The sequence below is a fragment of the Octopus bimaculoides genome, chromosome 17, assembly GCF_001194135.2.
Source record: "Octopus bimaculoides isolate UCB-OBI-ISO-001 chromosome 17, ASM119413v2, whole genome shotgun sequence".
Lineage (NCBI taxonomy): Eukaryota > Metazoa > Mollusca > Cephalopoda > Octopoda > Octopodidae > Octopus > Octopus bimaculoides.
Genome location: NC_068997.1, coordinates 2,456,789 through 2,464,148, shown reverse-complemented (window position 1 = coordinate 2,464,148; position 7,360 = coordinate 2,456,789). Strand labels below are relative to the sequence as shown.

The following is a 7,360-nucleotide window of genomic DNA, read 5'->3' as shown; positions in this document are numbered from 1 at the left end:
ACACACACACACACACACACACACACACACACACACACACACACACACACACACACACACACACACACACACACATATATATATTTATTACAGACTTCTTTCAGTTTCCATCTACCAAATCTACTCATATGTCATTGGTACCTTGGGCAAGTGTCTTCTACTATAGTTTTGGGTTGACCAATGCTTAGTGAATAGATTTGGTAGATGGAAACCGAAAGAAGCCTGTCCGGACCTTAAGTCACTCTGTTACTTCTAAATATTAATAAAAAAATATATATATATAAATATACACATATATATGTATTTGTGTGTTTGTGTTTGTCTGTCTCCTACCCACTTCTAACAAGTGTTGGTGTGTTTACATCCCTGTAACTTAGCGGCTTGGCAAAAGAGAACAATAGAATAAGTACCTAGCTTTAAAAACGATAAGTACTGGGTCGATTCATTTAACTGAAAGTTCTTCAAGGCAGTGCCCCAGCATGACCACAGTCTAATAACTGAAACAAGTAAAAGATAAAAAGTAAAAGAATCCCAAAAAATCTTTGGAACCAAAAGTTACAGAACATTTATGCTGTACCTATATAGCGTTTTTGCAATGTGTAAAGTATGTTGTGAGATGGTGTGGTGTGAATGTAGTGTGTTGTGATGTAGTGTGTATGGTGGGGCAGGTGTAGTGTATGTTGTGAGGGAGTCTACTTATATTGTGGTGTAGGTTGAGTTGTGAGGCATTACATTTCTGTTGTGATGTAGTGTGCGTTGTGATGTATGGGTGCCTACAGTATGTTGTGATGTTATGTTTACTTTCAGTTCTGATTTAATTGTGTTGCGTATATTTCAATTTCTGTTGAATTATCTTACGTTTAATTCTGCCTACAATCACATATGTGATTATAATTAATCACATAATTAATTCATATGTGAATGGCAAGATATGTTGTGTTCATTGTATTTATTTGCTCGTTAATTCTTCCTTTGTGTTGGTTCATTTTGCTTTATTTTAACAGATAATAAACTTGATAGAACAGTTTGGGATAGGTTAAATGTATCAGTCAGTTTCTCTCTCTCTCTCTCTCTCTCTCCCTTCCCACACTTCATCCTCCCCTCCTTTTTACTACTACTCTCTCCATCTACCCCCTCCTCAAATCCCTCCTCCCTCTTCCCCATCTCTCAGGCAGACAGACATGAATTGGCATACACATATGCATGCTTGTACACACTCACACACACATACACATTCATGCACACACACACACACACGCACCACTGTGCACACATCCCTACATACAAATATGCTTACATACACATAGGGATTACATATGCTACATGCATACACATACACTTGTGCACATACACACAAGTATACATACCTATACATATACATACCAGTACCTACACAAATACACCCACATACAGAAGCACAATGATACCTGCATGCACACACACACACACACACACACACACACACACTGACATACAAAGACACAGGTACCTGTTCCACCATACATACATACACAGACACACTCGCATACCAACACCCACACACACCCCACACACAAATACACACACATGCACACAGAAGGACTCACACAAGCACACACAGAAACACACTAATATCTGCATGCATACACTCGCATAAGACATAGACGCCTTTACCACACACACACACACACACACACACACACACACACACACACACACACACACACACACACACACACACACACACACACACACACACACACACTGGTCCCACAGTGTAGTCATCACTCAATCCTGTCTTGTGTAGCTGCTGAGTCTCTGAAAATCCCTCTAATCCAGCAGAAGTACTTCAAGATAAGTCCCTCGTTGTGTTAATCCTGCTGCCAAAATCTTTGTACAAACAAACACTTTACTGTCATACGTGCTAGAATTATCAGTCTGATGTTATAATCTCCTTAACAACATTCCACCAAATGGACAGAAAATGGTTCACCGTAGAAACATGGTAAATTTTCATCAAATTCAATACATTATTAGAGAAGTAACATTATCAAATACTTGGTCTTTAGATTCTTGGGACCTTCCTGATGGTAACAATTCATTAACTGAGGCTTAGTGTCTAAGATAGATTACTGAATGCATGATTGTATTTTTGGACTTAGCTTTTTCTGTCCTTAAGCAAGTTACTTAACTCAACTCAACATCTACTGGCAAAAGCAATAAGAGTTCCTTGCTTCATGGTTGAGTGATCAGCAGCAGGTAAGAACATTATCCAGCTGTGAAAATAACTTCCTCTACATAAGAACTATGTCAGCCATATAAACATAGAAAAAAAATGGATGTGAAACAAGAAAAAAATAAATGAAAATTCTCAAGAAGCTTGTTATAACGATAGGTAGTAAGGTCTCAGAGAGGTCGACTGACTTAAAGTAGGGATGCTTTTTTGTCTAAAGATCACCCCTGTCTTTCACACTATCTGTAAACTTTCGGTTGGTTAACCATTTTATTTTGTGGTGCTGCTTTTTTACCATCTTTTTGTTTTTGCAATTTCTCTGTCTTCCGAAAGTTTCCAGCATTGCCACATCTGATTCTCTTCATTTTCTGTTTTTTATCCAGGTGGATGACTAAAAAAAATCTTTGTTTATATTTGAAAAGGAATTTATTTCTCTACCAGTTCTTCAACAACCGTGAGTAAGCCATGTTGTTTTTATTTTTTAAATTTTTTATGTATTTCTTCCTAAAACAAGCATTAATATTCAAATCCCAGTTCTCATTTTCTTTTCAGCATTCTTCCCGGAGTCCATTCTATTATAGGGACACCTCCTCCCCCTTTTTTCTGCCAGTTTGTACCACTTCACCATAATTTCAAAGAAATCAGTAAGATGATTCTCCTTGTTTCCAAAAGATGCTTTATTTAATTCGTCTGGTGTTATCTTAGATCATTAGTGTGTCAATAACACACTTTTGTTCAAACACTAGTTATATTAATTCAAAAAATGTGTGTATGTGTGTGTGTGTATCAATTGTTGATCAGATTCTATATCCCCTTAACTTTGCCACTCTTTTGTTTGTCTATCAATTTCTCCATCTAGCTCCTCCTCTCTCTATATTATACTCTTTCTCTTTTCTCTCTCCTCCTCTCTCTATATTATATTCTTTCTCTTTTCTCTCTCCTCCTCCCTGTGCTTCCCTTGTCTTACTGTTTGTTTGTCCCTCCCCCTCTCTCTCTCTCTCTCTCTCTCTCTCTCTCCCCAACACAAACTAAATCTATAACCACATCAATACTTCAGCTGATGAGACTGCTCTTTTAGTCATCCTGTTCAATATCACAGCTCACTCCTCCCTCTCACCTCCTCCTCCCTCTCAAAAAAACCTCTCCCTTCTCTCTCAACCCACTCTCTATAAACTGCTGTTCTCTCTAAACCCCATCCCACCCCTCTGGTACATTCAATGATGTCACAACTTTTTAATTAGAAATTTCTTCAGCCAATTAATTTCATCAATAGAAATGACATGTTTGACCCAGAAAGGATGAAAAACAAAGTTGACCTTGGCAGGATTTGATCTCAGATCTCAAAAGAGTCTCAACAAACACCACAAATTAATTGGATGCTTTAATGACCTAACCAATTTTCCACCAATTCAGTCGATAAAAATGTACCAATCCATGGTGGAACTTTAATAATATCAGGCCAGATGTTTTGTGATATTAGTTCTGACTATTTGCGTTTGGAGTCAAATTCCACCTTGGGTGTCTAAAAAGTGCCTTCATTTATTCACAGGCTTACAGTCCTGCTCCATAGCACCTTGAGCAAGTGTTTTCTACTATAGCCTCAGGCCACCCAAAGCCTTGTGAGTGGATGTGATAGATGGAAATTGAAAGAAACCCATTGTATATAATTGTGAATGAAAAAATATATATATATAATCATCGTCATCGTTTAACACTCGCCTTCCATGCTGGCATATATATATATATATATATATATATATATATATATATATCATCAGTAGTTCATATATTATTTTCTACTCTAGGGGCAAGGCCTGAAATTTTGAGGGAGAGGGCAAGGCCTGAAATTTTGGGGGAGAGGGCAAGTAGATTAAATTGACCTCAGTACGCAACTGGTACTTAATTTATCAACCCCCAAGAGAATGAAACACAAAGTCAACCTCGGTGGAATTTGAACTCAGAATGTGAAGACAGACAAAATACCACCAGTAGTTCATATATTACTGCTCTAATGGTTTAGCATGTGCTTCTTTTTGGTATATATCTTTTAGGAAGTCAAAATCTATCACCAGCCATAGCATTTAACTTCTTAGAATAAATATATATGCACATATGTATGTATGTGTATTTTTGTGTTTGTGTCTGTATTCCCACCACTTGACAACCTGTGCTGGTTTTTTTACATCCCTGTAACTTAATGATTCAGAAAAAAAGAAACTGATAGAATGAGTGCCAAACTTCAAAAAACAAACAATAGATTCTGGGTTTGATGTGTGCAAATAAAACCATTGAAAGCAATGCCCAAGCATGGCTGCAATTAAGTGACTGAAAGAAGCAAGAGAAATGATGAAAGATAATAAATTATGTATAACCAATATAGGGCTCACTGGATGAGTAGAAACGTCCTTATGAAAATATATTTGGAAGTTAAAAAATAACCGTACAAATGTCAAAACCATATGAGAAATTGGACAGTGTGCAAAAACTGTAAACGAAATATTAATCAAATCTATTCATGGATCTCTGAGAAACAGGATCTTTACTCCATAATGGAAATATACACAACAGAAACTAAATTAAATTTCATTTTGTAGGAAAGAACTCATTACAAACCTGTCATCGTTAGTAATGTATTATTAATTATATGTCAATATCCTACAGTTATTTCGTCTATCCCTTATCACTATCCAATATACATGCCAATATTTTTTCTAATTAATTTTTTACTTTTGTCAGTTTAATGTTTTACAATTATTTGTTTGTTCAGAATATGGTAACATTCTAAAGATTTTTCTATATTTTCCTTCTCAAGTGCAAGTGTGGATGTGTTGTAAGAACTTTTTCTTTCTGACCACATGGTTCTGGGTTCAGCCCTATGGCATGGTAACTTGGGCAAGTGTCTTCTACTATAACCCTGGGCCACCCAAAGCCTTATGGGTGGATTTGGTAGACAGAAACTGAAAGAAGCCTATCATGTATGTGTGTGTGTGTGTTTGTGTTTGTCCTCAACCATCACTTGACAACTGGTGTTGGTTTGTTTGCATTCCTCTAACTTAGTGGTTTGGCAAAAATGACTGATAGAATAAGTGCCAGACTTTAAAAAGAATAACCACAGGGTTCTCTTTGTTCCTCTAAACCCTTCAAGTCAATGTCCCAGCTGTATTCCAATGACTGAAGCAAGGGAAAGATAAGAGGCATATCCCTCAGTTTTAGCTCCTATATAAATCCTTTATTCTTCTATTATCATTCTTCTAAATCCCGTTTTATTCTTTCATTTCTCTTTTATTCTATCTTTCCTTGGCTTCTGTTTTTCTCTCTCACTTTCTCAATTTCCCATTTCTTTATGGTTTCACATTCCTTAACGATATTTTGTACCCAATTACCTTAACAGTAATCCTATAAGACCCTAACCACCACCCCATACAAATTATGAGTTTATTATCAAGTATTTTGTACTATTTCCACAGTATATATACAAGCTCTGTGTGTGTATGCGTTTGATGTGCTTTGAATCCATATAACATCATACATATAGATGTGTATATACATACATGTATGTATCTATCTATTCATCTATCTATCTATTTTTGCCTGCATATATATATATATATATGTGTGTATATATATATAAATCTAAATATGTGAAGTATTATTACTGTTATAAACGGTAATAATGAAGTGGCTAGCAAGACTTCTACCTGTACAGGTACAATATAAAATAATTGAAGAAAAGAAGGGTAAAAATACCGCTAACTAAAACTCGAGCGACAGCTTCAAAAACCACCAATCTTACAATAAATATACACACAAGCAATGCAATGAACATTTTATATATATATAACATTTTATATATGTATAACTTATATATAATAAGTATGTTCATGGTTAACCCTATACTTCGAGGAAAATGCAAGAAAGAAAACTTACTAATATACATATACAAACACACACTAATATAATATACATAAATACACAGATGCACAAAAAAGCACACACGCATACTCATGATCACAGTCACATGACTTGCATACAAAAAGCCATAAAGTCACGCATTGATAAACGCATTTACAACTCACACACATGTACACATAGATAAACAGATACATGAACACATTTGTACACCCACAGATGTTAAATGATGATGACAATGTATATATGAGTGTATATATACACACACACACATGTGTGTATATATAGTGTATACCATCTCCCAACCTCACTTCCACTATTCTGCTACTTGCATCATGCATTCACTTCAATATCCTAGAAGCTATATCCAGTCTTGGCCAGGTTTATTATTAATACCCAAATGCATATAATCACGAGAATTTGCAATATTTTGGATAAAATACTGTTAAAAAGATGCCAACAATGTTCCGTGATTCTGGGAATATTGATTCTCCCGGAATTGTTGAACTTCATAAAAATGCATAAAACAACAAAAAGATCTGAAAATAAACATTTAATTTCTTTTTTATTTTCTGAATAAATAGGGTTGTTTTTCTTTTCCTAAAATACTGTATTGATTTACATAATTATTCTAACGATATATTTTTCAAATGAGGAAACTTTTTCATTGCCTATCGCTGTCATTGTAGGCATACAGTGTTGTTAGTTTTTTCGGTGTGGAGCGAAAATGAACAAATTTGTGTAAAAGGTTACATACCCCACCTCTTCCACATTGGAAAATTGTGCCATTAGTCATAGGTGTAGCTCAGTGGTTAAGAAACTTGATTCTCAGCAATGTGGCTTTGAGTTCAATCCTATTGTGCATTAACTTGGGCAAGTGTCTTTTACTGAAGACCCAGACCCACCAAATCTTTGTGAGTGGATTTGGAAAATGGAGGCTGAAAGAAACACTTCATATATTTCAGATCAATTGCTTACCTGATAAATACAGGTGTGGTTAAAGGTGCTGACACGGCTGTGTGGTAAGGAGTTTGCTTCTCAACCACATGGTTTTGGGTTCAGTTCCAGTGCGTGGCACCTTGGGCAACCACCTTCTACTATAGCCTTGGGTTGACCAAAGCCTTCTGAGTGGATTTGGTTGATGGAAATTGAAAGAACCCCATTGTTTCTCTCTCTCTTTCTCTCTCTCTCTGACTCTCTCTCTCTCTCTCTCTCTCTCTCTCTCTCTCTCTCTCTCTC

General features: G+C 36.0%; 1 protein-coding gene across 1 annotated transcript in view; it reads left to right on the top strand.

The window, feature by feature from the left end:
- The window catches only part of LOC106882585 (unconventional myosin-Ia), a 354,036-nt gene that overhangs the window by 106,654 nt on the left and 240,022 nt on the right, over positions 1–7,360 (top strand). The window contains exon 2 of the mRNA XM_052974157.1: positions 2,596–2,666. The gene's annotated coding sequence lies outside the window, so the exon portion shown is untranslated. The remainder of the gene's footprint in view (positions 1–2,595; positions 2,667–7,360) is intronic.